The 19,314-nt window shown below is 46.1% G+C and overlaps 1 protein-coding gene across 2 annotated transcripts in view; it reads right to left on the bottom strand.

Annotated features, from left to right (window-relative positions):
- The window catches only part of Knockout (Stork-head domain-containing protein knockout), a 67,497-nt gene extending 51,257 nt beyond the window's left edge, over positions 1 to 16,240 (bottom strand). For both annotated transcript variants that reach the window (XM_076377629.1, XM_076377639.1), the window contains exon 1: positions 16,131 to 16,240. The gene's annotated coding sequence lies outside the window, so the exon portion shown is untranslated. The remainder of the gene's footprint in view (positions 1 to 16,130) is intronic.
- Positions 16,241 to 19,314: the final 3,074 nt, after the last annotated feature.

Below are 19,314 nucleotides of genomic sequence, written 5' to 3'. Positions count from 1 at the left end.
TTATTCGAATAAACTGTAAACTGTTGAACAATGGTATTAATAATAACAATGGTTGGCGATAATAAATCACTATAACAGAAATCTTGAGGATCTACTTGTTGTAATAGTAGATTCCTGAGGCATTCGAGTTTTCGTAACACTGCTGTAACAACGATCTCGGAATCGACTTACAATGGCCGATTGACGAATGGTTCTATTCCCGGGCGAATGGCAGATAACAAATACTAATCCACTTCTCACAATACCAGATTATCAAGAATACTAGATTAGCATAGAATACTGGCTTACTCTTGGCAGGAGTCAGTTAGTGGCATTCACCTAACGGCGCTCATTCACGTTGTTCTCCATTGATATTGGAAAGGTACGTTTAAGCATCACGAAGAAAATCCGAGTGAAAAGCGACACGCCGACGACTAAGGATTTCCTTTAACATCAAGCTTACATTGTTCGACGTCAGCTGCATTGTTCTCGACAGTGTCGTGGCAGGTAGTCTTCGAGGTTGGTTCCGCGCAGAGACGTACTTTCTATCCGTCTCGTTGGACACGCGACCGTGCAGCAATGAGATATGTCCAGCTGCCGGACGACGCGTGCCTAAATGCAGGAAGGAAAGTAGGAGTTGAGCAGACGCCGTACCTTCTAGGAATCGTTCGATTGGAAATTAGATCGAAGCTTAGAACGTCGATCGTCTCGTCTGGTTATATTTCTAAAGGTGTCACTTGGCAGTCAGTGAAGGTGACTGCAATGCTACACTTTCTTAGAAGTCTTTCACTGACTCCATACTGACCTGATCCACTATGTGCGTGACACATTTTCCTTCGGGTTATAATCGATGGTAGACAACATGCAGATTGAAAAAGTGAGTTAAGGATGAATGCGGCGTGAATCTGTTATACGAAGCATCAAATCTTAGTTGTAACGAAACGTCGAAGCGGCCGATCAGGTCCACTAAAAAACAAGACGATGCAGAGTTTATCCAGAAGAGACGGTGAGGTGTTGATGTATGTACGCACGAAACTGAATAAGAAAAATTAGTGGACTTCATTAATCATTTGAACTATAAAGAATCACTCTTTTTAATAGTATCGTAGTTCTCACGAGCAATTGGAAGAGTGGTCCTTGATCTAAATAACACTATCTAAATAACTTCTTATCATTTGCCGACTAAATGGCTTAGATATTCTCTACTTCTTCCTCAATTTTCAATCTGTCCTATTTTTTCATGTCTCATACGAGGGCGCTCGTCTTGCGAATCCTTTCCATTCAAATTGACACGGTCCTTTTAGGGAGAGGCGACGTTTTATGTAATCCCGTACGCATTACACCACACACGCGTCCATTTTTGGCGAAGAATCGCACAGCCGTCGTTAATTATCCTTCTTTTTGCACCGGTGTGCCTCTTTTTCGCCTGCAGTGCGAGCCAGCCGAGGTGTGGCGGTAATACGGGACACTGAGAAAACGTTGACGCAAAATTCCTGTTGCGGTAAAATCTGTACTACTTAACGAAACGGCGTGTCACATAAAAATGGCCAGTTTAGTGCAGAAACCTGAGCTAACGAAGGAATCTCAGGAAATTTCGTGTATACTTCGATAGCTATTGGCAGGAATTTCCGGACATTTCAGCAGGATCTAGTTATAAGTGATAAACAACTGATTTTCTTCTTTCGCGACTACTTTATAGAATTGTTTCCTCCCCAAAAATTGCGAAAATTGCGAAAATTGCGAAAATTGCGAAAATTGCGAAAATTGAGAAAAAGTGAGAAGGAGCCACATCCTTCTTACGAACGTCCTTCTTAGCTGTAACGAACCCGTCTGCCCGATCAAAATGGTAGCCGAAACTTGCTTTCCATTCACCGGTTGTCATAGGCACACAGCCGTCGCGTTGCTTTAATAACGAGAAGTTGTTGATGCTGCGCTGCGCTGCGCTGCGCAGAGGTCGTTGACGAAGAGATAGAGAAGAGAGCCGGTTGAGAACCTTCGAGATTCAGGTTCTACACGGTGCGACTCGACAGAGAGCGGGAGAGTCTTGGGTGGCACGAGACTGCGGTGGTCGCGCCCTATGCTAACCCAACCTAACGCAAGCCAAGATCTCGACTCTTCTTGGCTAGATTCTCACCGCTCGAAACCGCACCGAGTGGACTTGTTTCCGTAAGACCGTATACGTGGCACCGGCGTTAGTCGAGCAACCTTCTCACCAGCCTAATCGCGATTCTCATGAGCTCTGGCCAGCCAGAAGTTAGGTAGGTACCCCAAAGAATACCGATCGAAATCGCGTCTATTTAAGGATTCGAGGCAGCCCCTTTAGGGGCCAACAGATTTCTTACGTCTGACCCGTTGTCAAGGAGTTTCCTTTTCCGCTGTCCTTGGCTTCTTCGTCTTTCTTTTAATCCGAATTGGTGAACAGTGAGCTCGAACACCTGGCTGTACCCGTTTCATCGAAGTTGCGTTGAAATTTGAGTACAATTTGGTAATTTTCAGAGCAATATTCTTGGGAGCCGTCTGACAGAATTCTTCACTTTGCCACGATTTCGAGCCTCTCCTGACCATAAAGAGTGTTCTTTATCGTTGGTTGACCATGTCGTCGCGCTGTACCGTAGATAATCGATTCGCCGTTTAATCGATTTTCAACGGCTTCATTCGCGCTGAGGCAAGAGGTCAAAGGTGAGCCCTAGGACAGTCATGAGAGTACAGTTTCGCAAGATAAGGAACGCGACGAAGCGGGAAGGAGGAGCGCATAAATGCATACGATGAAACTCCTTCTGAGAAGATCTTTGATCTTGCACGATCCAACGACCTAATTAATGGTATGCGGGTCAGCCGTGGTAATAATTGAGGAAACCGGATGCCGCTGAACGTCCTCACGCCGCCATTATCATTCAAATATCTTTCATTCGTCGTGAAAAGTGAAACAGAGACTTTAATTACTAGTTAATTAGCCTAGAGGGTGAGAAAACATGAACTAAAGGAAAAATTCTAACCTTGGAGAATGGGGAGTGTGTTCATAACAACACTATCTAGAACTCAGAAATGTTCGAGGAATAATACCGAGAAGGGTTGAAGATCGAAGATCGGGCCAATAAACTCGGCTGTGGACGTGGCCACAGGTAACGACTTATGAAATGCAATTTGCATGCGACCGAGATCTGCGGGGAAGCTGTGAGGATCCAGTCAGTCGTGGAACTCGCTGTGTCTCATGCCACAATCCTGAACTGGATTCCCCAGAATTCGGGGCCACGGTCTCTGGCCTCCGAAACGGATCCGCTTTCGATCATCGAAATTGGCACGTCAGGCTAAAAGCATCGACTCGGTAGTTGGCCCACGTGTCGACTGCAGTTTACTCGAAAGTCGAGTGAATATGCCTTTTCGAGAAGTGAGTGGTTCGAAAAGTCGAACGTACTGCTCTCACGAGGGCACAATTAGCCCACATCAACATAGAATATTCAGACGCGAATGAATAAAAGAGAGGAAGAATCGTCCCGCATAGCCGCGAGTATTTAAAGAGGATAAGAGGACAGCAGAGGGTGCATTGTAAGCGAAAAGGTTGAACTCTCGTTTGCCGCTCTGGCGGCACGGCGGCGCAGCGGCACAGCGCTAACTCAATTAATTTCACGGTAGACGAGGCTCGAAGGAGAAATAACGGAAAGGGAATACCCTGTCGTGAAAGATTTTCCCGGAAGTTAGAGGTAAGCGTTCGCTCTTTTCGCCCTTCCTCCTTCCGTCACTCCCCGATTCTAGACGCTGCCGCGGGCTAAACAAGTATTGTACATACTTCTGTTCAAGAAATGCGAGGGGTCGTAACCCGAGACTTTAATTCTCCATTTCTCGTAAACGGGACGAAGAAGATTCCTCCCTTTGTTCGGCTGTAAAAGTATTAAGTTGAAGTCGTGCTTCGTTTCCTTGTACTTATATAGTACGTACCTATGTAACTAATTGTTCAGACGATGGATGGTACATTCATTCATCGTCACGCTACATTCTCCATGATCTTTTGAGCGTGCAATTTCGAAAACGAAAGTTAATGAATTTAATTAACTAGTAATGTGATTAATGTCGTGTAAATTGCTAGAAATCAGCGCTCCAGTACTCTTAATGAGCAGGTTTGTTTTGGAAATTATACTAGATTTTGCGAAATCGATGACTATGCAGGAAGTTAATAAAATGTACGTAGAAATTATTTTGTCTCGCTATCTCTACTAAAAATCATAATGACTTTTTGATAGAATACTACTCGCTCCCACGGGGCTACACACGATATAATTACTTAATTGCACGATGGGAGGAAGAGTAGAGTGACGATTTCAATCTTAAATAGTAGTCCCTTTCGACGCACCTCAATTACCGGCTCTTTTTTCTATTTATAAAAACAGCAAAGTGAAATTCGAGTGAAATTTAAATTTAGACTACTTATTTCTTTCACTTTGATTCCACTCTTACATCACGTACTTACGATCTGGGATCGTTGAATGGCGGCGCATCACTGGAGCCTGCAGCGCTTACAAACGATCGCAACTGAAGAAATTAGTCGGCAAATTCTAACCGAGATATTAAGAGTCTGCTTCCGAATGCGAGGTACGTCCACGTGGAAAGGAACCACGTATTTTTAGGTAAAATACACGCATACGTCCAAACACTTTATTCATTTCTTTCGGAATGAGTAAACTGTGAGAAAATGTTAATTCCTTCTCGATGATCTAAAATGAGATGAGGAAAGCGAGGGCCCCTTTAAGCCTTAGAGGTACATAGCGGAGAATCAATGGTACACGCACGCCTCTAGCCTATACGGCTCGTGTCGTTACTCTGATTTTTCTTTTTGCGAAGAAATTTGCATCGTTCAACTCTGATTGTGCAACGACCGACAAAGATCAGGGCACGGCCTGCGGGAGAGAAGTTTCTCATCTTCAGAAGTTTGTGTTTCGACCCTTTTTGTCATTCGTACATTTGGTAATGTTAGAAGCACCTGAGTTATTCTTTCCGAAAATAAAATGAATTATTATTCTAAAAGTCCGAGATAGCAGAATTGGGTCGAATGAAGGGAGACGAGTAGAAAGGGGAGGGAGTGTCATCGAAACCGAGACCCGTTACGTCGAGTCGGTTGATGGTCTAGACAGGTGCATAGGTGCACGAACGTGCCGGTGACAAGCTCGCAGCTGAATATTATCCGTTCGCGTGTTCACGAGGGCCGTGTTCCACGGGAATCGCGAGCTTGTTCGGTTATGGGAAAAATCTATCGAGGTTCCCATGCAACTGCAGCAGCAGGACGTAAGGGCGGTCCCAGTAGGACCGTTAGGAGGCTTCAAGGATATCCTGTGTCGCGTGCAAGCGAGCCGCGTGAATTACCTTACGGAGACCATCCGATGACCACGACGAGAAAAGATCGTCAAGGATTACCGGTAGTCAATGGCCGACGCTCTTTCTCGACTGCTTTCACGCGCCTGTTTCATTTTGTTATTAACTTTCATTTCAGCGCAATTAAGTTTAACTGTTATTAAGCTATGGATATGTTGATTACTTGCCAGCCAGTAGGAATTACGGAAAAGAAAAGAAGATTGAATGTTGCATATATTTGAAATATTTGAAGTTGCAATAGCATCGAGCAAGCCATAAAGGATCTGAGTCGTCTATTGTCGCGTTAAATAGCATGCAAGTTGCATAGGAAACATGTAAATGTTACTGTTCACGCTGTTCAGGGAGCTTTTCTTTTTTTCCACGGCCTTTATTGCTCGCACAGAAAGAACACTCGTGTTCACTGTACCGTTAATTGTCGATTTAATTATACAGGTTTATCATTGAAAGTCGCGACGTTACGTAACATTAGCATTTTTCTATTCATGACTGGTTTAACAGTTGATGATCACGATAAATTTACCGTTCAACTAATTAGAATTCGTCAAATGGAATTACGGTAACGCGTAATTACGTCTCGTGTAACTATTTTATGTAATATATGTTTCTGTAGTAAAAGTTACTTAATATTACCTAAGAGAGAGTAAAACAGATGCGTTTATATATAATTTCTCGTATTACATAAAACTTTAACAACTCGTTAGGTTCTTGGACTTTTCTTTCTTCTGAAAGACTCGATTACAACTTGTAGAGGAAGTAGCGAGATATGTTTATAGTATGTTAAGGGCTTCAGGGTTATCGAGAATTATAAAAAAACTGTCTTTCGTAATTGCTTCGCGCCAGGCGTCTTCATAGGCGTTTCAAACTTTCGGTTCACAGAAAGATACCCTTTCCAGCTTTCATCAGAGCCTTATCTCCTTCAATGATTCAGAGATTCAGGAAGCTTCAAATGTTTCCTCGATGCTTCTCACATGCTGTTAAACAAGTACTCTTCAACTGAGTTATTTATTAATCCTAGAAGAGACATGGTCGGGTGTGAACGATTGATTAGCGACCAACCAGCTTGAAAGAGGGACTTGATTCGAAATAGATCTCATCTAGATAAATCTAAAAAGCTGTGGTCATTAAATCACGATCCTTGAAATTCGTTCTTCTTCTTTTACTCAAACTTCCGACTGATTTTCTACCTGTCGTTGCAAGATCATTTCGGATATGCCACAGCGGTATAAATTTCAACTTGATTGCTCAACTTTCGTCCGTTTCAGATCGTTAACGCGTATGCATAATACGTAGTGGTAGATTGCGATTTATTATTACTAATTATTCGTAGTTCGACTTGAACGTTTTTACCACAGTCATTAATATTAACGTTGACCTTTGGAAAGGTGCACGTTGCGACTCAGCAGTTCGTCAGTGGTAGTAGCGACGAGAGCAACGCGAGTAGCTCCACTTGTAATAGAAAAACCAGTTCGAATACGCAACCGTGTCAAGTAGAAAAGCCGCATTGCGACGGTTATGACGTCATTACTGAAAAGAGCTACGTTCCGGAGAGTAATTCTCGTTCGAGATACTATTGCCGCGCTTTTTATCGACCCTCGAACTGACGATTAGCCGATGCTTATCTAGCAATGCCCCTGGGCAGCTCTCATACCTATATACTCGATCCTGAAGAAAAACTGAGCTGGATATACACGTCTCTCGCGACCCACTTTATACGCAAACTTAACGAGTAGCAATATTTCATTCATTAACGAGACCTTCAAGTATGTCATCTTTTCGTTGTAGGACATTGTAACGAAGCGGTGAAGTTGTCCGAGTAAAATGATTTTCCAATGAAAAGTGCGCAACCTGGCAATCTTAGAGAATTCGAATCGACGGCGGCTCCATTTCTATTCCCAACTGAAAGGCAAGTGACTTAGCGACGCTAAATGTCGGTCTCTCGTAAAGCTACCGAAGATTGTCGGCAGTCAGGCTCAAAGAGGCTGAAAAAACTAGCGGAAGTCCCTCGAGTCTCTATTCACGCTGTGTCGGCTAGGATCTCGAATTCCGTTTTGCCAAGGAGAAAGCATGAAATTCGAGAGCCCTCACGAAACTCTCGCGGAACGTGGGTGTTCACGCGTACGTCGAAACAAATTACGAACCGCGCCGCAAATCCGCTTCTTGCCGTTGTTGCTTTTCATCGGGAAACCGGACTTTCGAACTGGAAACGGCCACGGGAATACGCTTAAGGTTGCTGCTTCGACGATGAAGGCTTTAGAAGAACAGACTAACTTCAAAGTTTTTTGCGACAGGAAGTCGCGAAAGTTCTGACAAACGTGCACAACACTGTCGGGCAGAATTTTCTAAATAAACCCGTCTTCATCATCTGACGCGAAAAAGTTGAAGCTCTGGCTTTCAATAAAATCCACTTTTACGAAACTTTTCCTTTATGCAGCGCTGTAGAAACGGAGGTACTGGATATTTGAATTTGCTGGACGGAAGAGGAGGTAGATATCGATAAAACAGCCGGGCTATCGACCAATCGCGCGTGAAAGGTAATTTTCACAGTGGGATCAGTTGCCTGATGTGTCCGTGAAACTCGTTTCTATGTAAAAGGAATCCATCGGTGGCACGCGATCGCGAAGAGAGCTTTCAGGACATCGACTCGGAAGCAAATCGACTATCATACATGCTCTCTTACTTTCTATGAGAGCCGTGCTTAACCAGTAAATTATGTCCCGCCTCGACTTGGGCAACGCGGCGCGGCGCGCAGTTTTCCGAGCGATCACGTCCGATCATGCTGGTACCCTTTAGGATCTCGGGTTCGAGAAGGTTATCGCTGTCGCGCGTCACATCGAGTACCGTATTTAACTTTCCTCGCGGCGGAGACGCTTTTCATCGGCGGGACTCGATGAGGATAGATTCGAAAGAACAACTATTGCAGATCGACGAGCCATTTTCTCATCCGTTTACTGTCCATTCCCCAGGGGTTATTTAGACGTAATTCTCACGGGATTTACAGCCGTCGAGACACGCGACACTTGACGCCGCGTTAATTCGGTTAATTGATCGACGCGACGTGATTGGATGCTTCGCGAAAAGCAAGCGGTGAATGGACCGTTCGAGGATTTTCTATCTGGCGAGGTTATAAATGGTTCCTGACTTTCTACGAGAACCGCTGTTAAGAAGTGCCACAAATCATGCGCGCCTCCATCCCCGGACCAATCGCTTCGCAGCCTGTTTCGCGAGATTTACGTCCCCCATTTTTTTCCTTCTTCTCTCATGCCGGCTGGGAACGTCACGCGGCCGATTAATATGTTTGTCGACCGAAATTCTGCCTCGTACTCTGTCTCAGCCTCTCCTCAGAATGGGATTTAGAACCGCGGAAATTGAAGTTTATGTTGGGAGGATCGCCTGCGATTTTCCTGCGATTCTCCTGCGATTCTCTTGTCGTGAAACCGTTTCTCCTGTTTTATATACACGAACGTGTAGTAACACCGTGACGTTGTTAGTTGCGATTAATAGGCATTTTGTAGACTGTCAAGGCAAAATTGATCAGTGTCGGGGGAAATGAGTCGGGTCAATTGGTTTTTCGTTTAATTAAAAAGAAGCATGTTCGATGATTGCATACCTTGAGGTTAAAGGGGACACGGAATTTAATTAAGGAAACAGTTGAAAACGTTTCTCTCTGTTCTCGATCGATGCGCATGTCCCGGTGCGAACGTGTGCGGGCACGTTTCACGCACTTTCCATGTAGGGGACTCGCGAACATTCAGAATAGAGCAAGCGTGGCGTGGGTCTTGTAATATGGCACGCAAACAGTTCCATCGGACTACGCGTGATCGATAGTAACGATGCCTCGAGAAAGTTAGTAAATCGAACATTTACTATTCTCCTAATATTACGAATACCAAGAAATTCATCTCGCATTCATGTCGAATCTGCCACGGTGCAACGAATGTAGAGAAACTTCGACCTGTTTTAAACTTTCGAACTAAAATCTTTCGAAATTGCGAACACTTCTGGAGACAGTAGTAGCAAAGTAAGAAAATGAAAGTAGATCGTGATTATATTATTATTTACGATTAACAGGAGAGATTGTAGGTGGAGGTAAAGACACGTGTTTCTTCCCCCGTGCCACAGCTTCACAGAATAATGAGCATCGTGCTCCAAAATAAGTAAATGCCGAGGAAATACGTGATCTATCCGTAGTGAAACTTCAGAAGTATCCGTATCGCTACGGCGCATTTTACTGAAACTTTCAGTCCGTCGAATCACGTATCCTTTGGCGCTTTCCAGGGCGATTCTTGCAGGTGTTCGTACAAACAAACGATTACTAGCATTACAGCACGTCGATAGAGGACAGAAAAATTGGAGGTGCTTCAGGGTATATCCGTATACAGTACCGGTGATAAATAACAGTCCATCGAGCGATGCGTACTTCGATAAGCACTCTTCATTCTTTTTTCGCTTTGAAAACAGGTCGCGTATCGCTAAATCGTCGAATTTCACAGATCGTTCGACGATGCTGTTGTCCATGGGCTTAGAAGTTTGCGAGGAACATACGGCCAGCGAACTTCTTGACGAAGTATTCGCGCAGAACGAGACCATTCTTATCGGAGTTTCCTCTCCGAAGGAACTTTCTTCGCTCGGAGGCCGAAGAATATCCTAACTCTCTCGACGATACCTGGGGATGGGGGGCACTTTGCAATCGATTTTGGAGCAATGGAGTTTGGTAGCGCTCTCTTTGCAATTCTGCTATGGAATCCGATACTTGAGAAAATATTCAGGAAATCTGATTTCAATTATACAGCAGCGATATACATGTATGTACCGAGTAATAGCTACTACTTGGGAAAATCTTGGGAAAATCTTGGGAAAATGGTCAACGATGGATTTTGATGATTACATTAGCATAACTAGTTTATTCTCAGATAAGATAGAAGTAGGTATATTCGTGGGAACCGTCACCTTTTAAACTTTCTTCTCATCGGTACTGACTCATAGGTACTTGCAATTTGAAAGTTGCACACCTCAGTTGTAAATAATCTTTAGTCTTATAAGATTCATTGAACTAGAGATGGCCCTTGAAATTCCACAGTTTTCCATGTAGGAATTTCGGGTTGCCACACCGCACCGTTTCCACCCACAGTCCCAGCATAATCTCAGTCGACACCGCTATCGCCGTTATCGGTCTCATCGCGCCCGAGGTTGCGACCAGTCGGAAGGAGAAAGAGGACGAGGAGAAAAGAGGGAGAGAGTTCCTCGACCCATTCTCGACGGTAACGAGGCTAATGGGAGAACGATCGTTGGTCGGTCGGCTTTTCGAAGTGGCGAGCCAGGTAATTTCTCCTACGCTCGATTCCACGGGAAAAACAAGACCGGCTGTAGGAAGAGGAACGATCGCGATCCTTTGGCACGCCATGCTCTGCTCCTCTACATAACCGCCGGGAGACATTATTGGCCAGATATGGCTAAGACAGACGCGCTGCGTCGCGTCGCGTCGCGTCGCGTCGCGTCGCGTCGCGTCCAAGAAACCAGAAGGACGGCTTAGTCACACTCGCCTCGACAGCCAGCACCACCGGCGCGCTATCATCGTGGATTTTCTAAACCGATTAGAAATAATTGCGTTGGTGCGAGGTTCGCGATTCGTGGACTCGCCGAGCCGTTTGAAAAAGCAACGAGCCAGCGGAAGCCTGGCTCGATCTCGTCTTTCTTTATTAATCGATCGTGTCTAATAATTATCTCGGCTCGAGGATTCGCTCGCGACACTGGATTTTGCTTCGTTCAAAGTCTCGTCTCATTAACGATCTACCGTGCGGCTGTTTTTATCGCGCGACTCGTAATTAGAAGGTTAAAACGCGGCATACATTAACGTTAACCTTCTCTTCGAGAAATGAAACGCCATAATCCTGGTCAATCTCTAATAGGTGTTCGACGTCGCTCGTTACCGAGTGAGAGGTGAAATCAAGGGCCAAATCGTAGCCAGTCGGCCTAGAACGAAAGAAGTGGCCATCGATTACGATCGTCCGAGGATGATCCTTAATTGGACGTCGATGCGATGTTTCGGCACGCGGATTTTCTAAACCGATTAGAAGTAATTGCGGCGACAGTTGCCCCCAGGCCTGGAAATGCAACATTCGGAGTATCTTTTTATATCACTATCGCGTTTTATTAATGACCCACGATCAAGAGAAAACAACTTATCGCCATCACTTATCGATCCGACTGCTGATCGCGACTATGAATTCTGACAATTATCTCGCAGTTTATCGGCATATCCGTAGCGAGAAAAAATGGCGAGCGTGTAACTTTTCCAGGCCAAATTCTCAACCAAATGAATCAAACCAAATGAATTATTCGTTATTTGCCAGCGGAAACATAATTGAATTTGAATTTTACCAAAATGGAGGTCGAGATTGAAAGCAAGGTCCTGTTGAAGGTCACTTCTGCGAATTTCTATTACGAGATCTCTCATTTCAACAAAAATAATCCTGATGATCCTTGAGTCGAATTTGTCGTTGCTTTTAATTGCGTTATGTAATGTTTCATGACTCATGATGGAATATTGAATTCGATTCGCTCCTATACGTTAGCTGGTTTCGGGAATTTACTTTCTTGTCTTCTTCTCCGATGATATCGAAACGAAGTGAAATGGGAGATGGACAAGCGAAACCAGGTCAAACGTGGAAGTCACGGTTTTGTCTAGCCTACTCCCCTTCCTGTGGCAGATTCATTTCACGCTCCATTCATAAATGGAGAATATAGAAACCGTAGGTTGGCAAAGAAAGAGGAGGTACAGATGGTGTGTATGATAACGTCGGCAAAGAATCTTGTTAGTAGACATTGAACTTCCTTTCACTGTGTATAATTGAATTAATTGCGAGCGATTTAGCCGTTTTACTTTTCATGCTTACTAGACTCTAGCGTTGTTAATCTGCTCTACCTTTCTCTCACAGCCCTTAAAATTCGTCTCACAAGCAGTATACAAGTGTAGCGACCTTCACCAGGAAACTTTCTTTCATCGTACAGTGGGAGCAGTTTCTTCCAGTTTCGCTCTTTCAGAACTCAGAAAGCGCATATCTCTTCGGTGTATTCCATCGATGGTAGAAACTGAGAGTCCATGAAGATAGTGGAAAGCAGAACTAAAAAGGAATATGGAAATCGGTAGTTCGCGAAGGTCAGCCTTCGTAGACAGATCGTGTTCACGCCCGAGTTCCCGCCCGAGTTCCCGCCCGAGTTCCCGCGCCGCGGTTTTTGTCCCCGTCGCGTCCGCGTGAATGACGACCGGCAACCGGTGTAACCCTCAGATTAACTTACTTTCAGTAGATCTCTCGCGGCTAGCGGCTGAATTACAAGCGAGAGTTTTGCACTGCATACTCCAGCGCTGCACTGCGCTGCGCTGCGCTGCACTGCGCTGCACTGCGCTCCACTGCGCTCGTGGCCTTAAGGATCGCTGTAAACAGCGGCTAAACGACGATTCGCGTTCGAGAGCGTAAAAGGCATAAACGACGTACTCAATGCGAACGGTAATTTTCTTTGCTACCAGCCGAGGCGATCGCGTTCGACCAGTGCTAATCTTTTACGACGTTTCGTCTATCGCTAACGATTGCTTTCCGGAGCTTGAACGCCGGCTCTCTTTCAGCTACGTACGCCAGCTTCAACCAGCACAATTTTTATAGCTAAAATCATGATAGAACGGTGTTTGGTGGATTACCGTTCAGAATCCTCACGAATTATATTTCAGTTCCTACGTCTGGTCTTCTATATCCCATCCAACGTAGACCTTCCCGCTAAAACGACTCTGATTTTTAGACGAGAGTTTTGAGCAACAACTTTTCTACACAATTTTCGGATAATTGAGGACCCAATTCCTCCCGCTGTTAGTCATGGAACCCCACAATTCATTTTATCGCTAGATTGCAAACTTCAAACTGAATGTTACTTAATCAACTGTACTCGAGAAGCAGAAATTAGGTACTCTAGCCAGAGAGTTATGTCCACTTTTGGCGAAACGGATATCGGTTATTGCTCCACTTGGCAACCTCACCCGTTCCTTGCAACACTTACTTTTACTCCCTTCCATTTCCATGTTCTTTCGTTTTTTTAGCGCACTCAAGTCCACGTTGTTGATATTTCTGAAGAATGAGGGCCTGGATCCATGGTGGCCCCCGCAACATTAATCGTGCATTCCGTCGATGCGTCGCACGTTTTGACCATGAAACGCGTTGCGCAAGTGCGGAGCGTTACGCCATCCACGATGACGGATCTATCATTTGCATTCCTCTTCCGCCTAGCGAATGAATCGCCGATTAGGGTAAGATCGCGGCGCGTGGCGCAGCATGGCGCAGCGTGGCGCAGCGTTTCGTGGCTGGTAGATGATAACGATGGTGATCATTCCCGTTTCCCCGTGCACCGCGCCAATTAGTTTCACCTGCCTCGAATTTTCAGTTGCCGCTATTATCCTCTTTCGTTGTAACTTTCCTCATTTGTCTCGGGATAAGCGGGATAAACGTCAGGCAAAAGAAAGCTTTCTGTCAGTGTCGTCGAAACGCGTCAGCCTTGTGAGGTAACAAGTAACTGAAGAGGCGAAAAGTAGATTAGGCCGCTTTCCTTCAAAGGAGGGACGCAATCGGGCTTAATTATTGTCAGCTAGAAGCTAATAGTCCTCATCCTCGGTCTCCTCGCTCCCAGGGCATGGAATCCGAAGGTAGATTGCGTTTAATTACTGTTATGACGCTCGCCAGCATGGAACAATGTAAATAGCTTTTAAATGGAGCTCCACAGAGGCGCGGCAACTTCAATCTCTTGTCAGGAAGAAATTTTCAGCAGAGACAGTTACTCTTTGTTACATTGTTCTCGCGTATGGAAGAAGAATACGTTATGTTGAGCACTTTCGCGGCAAATGACAGTTTTTTCAGTAGGAAAGGTTTCAGGAGGAGGGTAATTCTTGTTTCCAACGTTCGAGCTTCGAGTGTTCTTACTCATTGAAGACTATTCCCCATAACACGATCACCTCTGACCTCGAGAGACTTTTCTCAACGTTACGTCCAGTCTTTTACTATCTCCTCGCAGGGTAATTTCGCGTTATAATACCGAGGTCGAGGTCGGGGAAGCACCGGGATTCGTGGCTCGTGCAGAAAAAGAGGCCATTCACCTCCACTGAAGAGCGTTCCAAAGAAGCTCACCAGACCGGCTCTTTCAACGCGTCGAGAATACGCAAAGCGATCGGCCATTCCATTCTCGATCGCGATCGATTAACCTTCTGTACTCTTCTGCTCGACTAGACATCCTGTTTTGTTCCAATAGCAACGTGTCTTCTCACCTTACGTGTAACTGCTAAACGAAAAAGTATATTCAAGTGAACAGTTCAACCACTATGTGTGGATACACAGATTTCGATTAAGCGAAATGTCCTTTCTTCTCGTCGAAGGTAACCCAGAAAATTCCTGTGGAATGTACTGACATCTAGAACGTGTATGTGGGTCAGATCTGAAGTCATTAGTTTGAACGAATGCGAAACTGTTGACGAAACGGATACGGGCTTTACGAGCATTCGAAAGATCGATTCCCACTTGACTAATTGGAAACGTTCACTTGCACCCGCATTACTCTTTAGGGCTAAACTGCTCTAAATACTTGGTTGTGCATCGCGCTACTGAACCATCGTTCACGCCTAAATATCGTTCCATTTTCCTTAAACGTCTCGACAAGATCATTTCACCATTTCCTTGTCAATGGTCAGCCGACGAAAAACTGCAACTTGACCGGATGGAACGATCTTGTAAATGATTGAAGATATGATTACACGTTCCGCAGGTCATTATGACGTCCATGACCGTGTCATTTGAATGGTAATGAGAAAATGAAAGATCATGCCAGCAATTTTCTCCTTAATGCCGTCAGAACGATGCGTTACGATCGATCCAACAACGAGTTCGTTTTTGCCTGTCTGAACCGATGTTCTTACGGAAGATACCCAAAAATATGATATTGCAAATTGAAACCACGAAAATTCAGATTAAGAATACTTTCAAATTAAGCTGGTGTTGCCGTTTCTCCAAATTATCGAGAAAGTTAATTAAGATTAAGGAGCACTTTGAGCCATCAAGAACCACAAAACGAAAGTAAATGCGAGATAAATGGAGTATAAGATGTTCCATGAAGGATGGACGAAATTTCAGACCAATTCTCTGCCAAAATTCTGTCCATGCGTTATGGTATATCTTGTAGAAATATAAGAAGAACAATCTCTTCAGATTTCGCTTATCCCTTTCTTCACCTTAAATACTGAATCTGATTACGATATGCGATAATATTTGTTGGATCCTATAGAGAGAAAATACCGTTTTTATTTACGTATTCAGCCGCGTCGTATCTCGAGAGTGCGATATCCGAGCGGTTCCATTGTTGATCCTCGGTAATTTTATCATCCCAATTTCCGTCGAGCTCGTTTCAGCGAGTGTACCCGTGACGCTATCACACCGTTCATTTTTCAGATTAAGCTGCAGCAACGCAACCCCATCGTCCCAAGCTTACGCGTCAGAATAATCCCTTGCGTTGTCGTGTTTGCGCGATAATGGGTGGATGAAGGATGGTGATGATAATTTGCTTAGTCAGCGGCCAGTGCGACCGCGTGGATTTATCATCGACTCGTTCGACAGACGGCAGATAAATGGCAGAGTGCGGGAACGACAGAATACCGATGCAAACGGTCCTGGAACTCGAAAACCAGTCCACGCGCGTCGCGTCTTGACCGCTCTTGACCCTTAGCTGGCAGGGTGGTGGAATTTATCAGTCGAAGGACTCACCTCGTCGTCGATGCACGTTCACGCTGCGGTCGTTCGTTCGAACGCCGAGCCGTCCAAGAGGGCCTTGAATTCCAGCTACTCCGAAATATCCAGTAAAGGGGAAGGGCTCCGGATTCTGAGAAGGATGAGCAGGTCCGAAAGCACGACACCGGAGGAACGAGTTTTCACTTTTATACGGAGTTCCGCATGCGTGTCTCCTCTTTCTTTGCCGCGTATCACAGTTTCTTCGCGTCGGACTAGTCCTGGTAAACGGCAAGAAGACGAAGAGGCGAGGCGAGGCGAGGCGACGCGACGCGACGCGAGGCAGCAACCTTATCCGGCGTGGGTAAGGGAAGAAGAAACACTGGAGGAACACCAACCGATCACCGATCACGTCCAGGAAGAACCGGGTGAAAGAAGGACTAGGAGAGAGATAGTCCCTCTCTGCAGAATCGCTCGATTCGATTCTGGTGGCTGTATCCCACCGGCACGATCCTCCTTTATCCAGAAGCGGAGGTCGGTGTCAGCGACGCGTATACGTGTCCGTCGCGCTCAGTTCTCGCCGGCGAACGAAATCGGAGCTGAGAACACGGTATCCATGGAGTATCGATGTCTCGTCGCGCCTAACAAGGATCCACGATCAAGAGGAGTGTCCGAGCAGATCATCCGAGCATACGGTAAGCGTGGTTGTCGCGGTGTACGGGACGACAGGTGCAGCAGCTGCAGCTGGCACGGTCGTCGGCTTCATACTGAAGGGGCGCCTCAACGCCGCCGGCCCAACGATGCTACACGAGAAACTGGCTCTACCACTGGCGACGGCACCGAAAACTCCTACCCAGCGCAGCCTCTGCGCCCGCTCTACGCTTGCTCTCCGCCGCTGTTCGAAGCGTTACCCTCTTGTTCGAACCGTTGCGCGTTGGTGGGGATGCTCCTGCACCACTGCCGCCCCTCTCCTACCTCTCCCTGACCCCTTCTCCAGCCCAGCACCCACTCCTTTCCCCTTGATTCATTCTCCGCGCTGTTGCTTGCGAGCCGTGAGCCCGGCACAGGAGGACTGTGCTGATATCTCACCACTTCGTACCTGGTCCTCGATGGATGCTGGGCGAGTTCCACGCGTTCCGGTAGGTCGGTGCCGCCAGAGAACCGGACCGACTGCAAAAACGATTGCGTTTCGAGATGAGGGAGAACGCTTCGGGCTCCCTGCCTGTGGGCACACAGCCTCCCAGACCTGGAAAAATGCCTTACGCCACGCCGCGCCACGCCGCGCCACGCCACGCGATCTGAACTTGGATTTTTTGGCAAATCTGCTGCTTGCAAACTGGATTTATATCATTCTTATATATTCCCTTGATAAACATATTTCGCTATATCTGCTATTAAAGAATTCATACAAATACAAATTCCCGAGTCTTTCTCTTCAAAGACTAGCATGTTTCCTATAAAGTCCCATGGGCAGGGAAAATCAGATCGAGATGAAAGGAAGATCACAGCCGATTGCCGTGCATAGAAAGGTTCAATGTCGAGTTCCATTTCCAGTGACTACTTACTAGAGTAATACATCATACGGAGCAGAGTTATCGATTCGCGCGTACGATAGTCTGAATGTATCATGGACTGAAATGGCAGTGATCGTTTCCATCGCCTCTTTTTCACCTGATTTATGTCAGAGAAGCAGAGAGAACGAGAAGACGTGTTCTTCTCGAAAAATGATCAACGATAGAGGAAGTGGCACATAAAAGGAACACAGTGCATCGACATCTGTTCTTCGGCAGCCTGTATTGGACCTACCAAGCCGACGCGAGGCGACAATTCTTTTATACGTGTGCCTTGAGATTGTGTGGGTGGGATTTTCACGGGGTTTCGTGAGGAAGGGATCACTGCGAGGGGTCGAGAAAGACCCTCCTAAGCAGGAGATGATCGGGGTTGAATCAAAGCCGCCGTTGGACCGTTCAAGATCCAACGGCCCGAAAATCTGTCCGAAGAGGAAAGTAACGCGCGCGCGTCACGGAACGAAGTCCCTCCTGTCGCGTCGCAGAGAAAATATGCCGATTGCGAAACGAGTGGAGGCATTTCTGCCAGCCTATAAATTCGACATAGTGTCAGCAACGTAGGAATAATAATGTCGCCTGATAAAATAGCAACGAACCAGAGCCGAAGTAACCGTACTTCATTCAAGGCGTTAGCGTCTGGGCGAAGGTATTCGCCCGCAGGGAGACAGAGGTGGACAGAGGTGGACAGAGAGAGGTAGGTGAGGAGAAACAAGGAGAGGGAGGGGCAGATAGACGGACGGACAGACGGAAAAAGAGGTTGAACGAGTGACGAGGGGTTTAGGGGGACGAAATGATCCCCCTGAGCATGGCCAGAAGAATTTATAACTTTCGCACTCAGCGATACGCGCGCTTTCTGCGTAGCGAGTTATCGGCCAGTTGCACTTGTTTTACCCAGCTATCGGTGTAAAGATCGAAAACGTCGCGGCAATTTCACGAGTGGTCGGCACTGCTCGGATATTTGCGTGTTAGAGGAACGCGAAAGAACGCAGTTCCTCGTTCCCAAACGACTTCCCTTCAAATCGGCCAGGACGTTTTACGTGCTGTCGCCTGACATTTACAGTGAAACGCTCAGCCGTAACAAGCTGATTACCATTTGCCTCAATGACATCTCGAGGATCTACGGTTTCTGTTACCCCGACAGAACCTGTTACTCTCGATGTTGTTTTTGCTTTGGCCCGCTACGAATCCGCGGATCGTCAGCGTGTCTGTTTATCAGCAGGTTCTTTCTGGGCATCGTTGGCGACTTAATCGGTTCCTGTCTCGTGCTTCCAATGGACACTCTTTCCAGACGGTTTCCAGCGTTCCACGAGATAGCTTTTCAACGCGAACGCGAGGAAACGGTATCGCGATGAAAGTTCGAATTTCGAATTTTCGGTTTTCTCACTTTCAGACCAGTCATTTTCGATGAATTTACCGCCACGAATTGCGTTCAAAGTCGCCTGCTATTTTTATCATTCGTCTTGCGCGAGTATGACTCACAATCAGTACACCGCACAGTACTGCTAAAAAAGAAGCTTGGTGCGCTTGGTGCATTTTAATTCGTCGAGATTAGTATGTGAACTGCTCGACATCCTGCTCGTGTACATGGCTGGCAATGCGCTGTAAACCGGAAACGATGCTCGGGATAATTGCAGCGGTAAAATAACGCGGATACA

The sequence above is a fragment of the Calliopsis andreniformis genome, chromosome 1, assembly GCF_051401765.1.
Source record: "Calliopsis andreniformis isolate RMS-2024a chromosome 1, iyCalAndr_principal, whole genome shotgun sequence".
Lineage (NCBI taxonomy): Eukaryota > Metazoa > Arthropoda > Insecta > Hymenoptera > Andrenidae > Calliopsis > Calliopsis andreniformis.
Note: the sequence above shows the minus strand (reverse complement) of the source record. Positions and strands in the feature narration are given on the sequence as shown.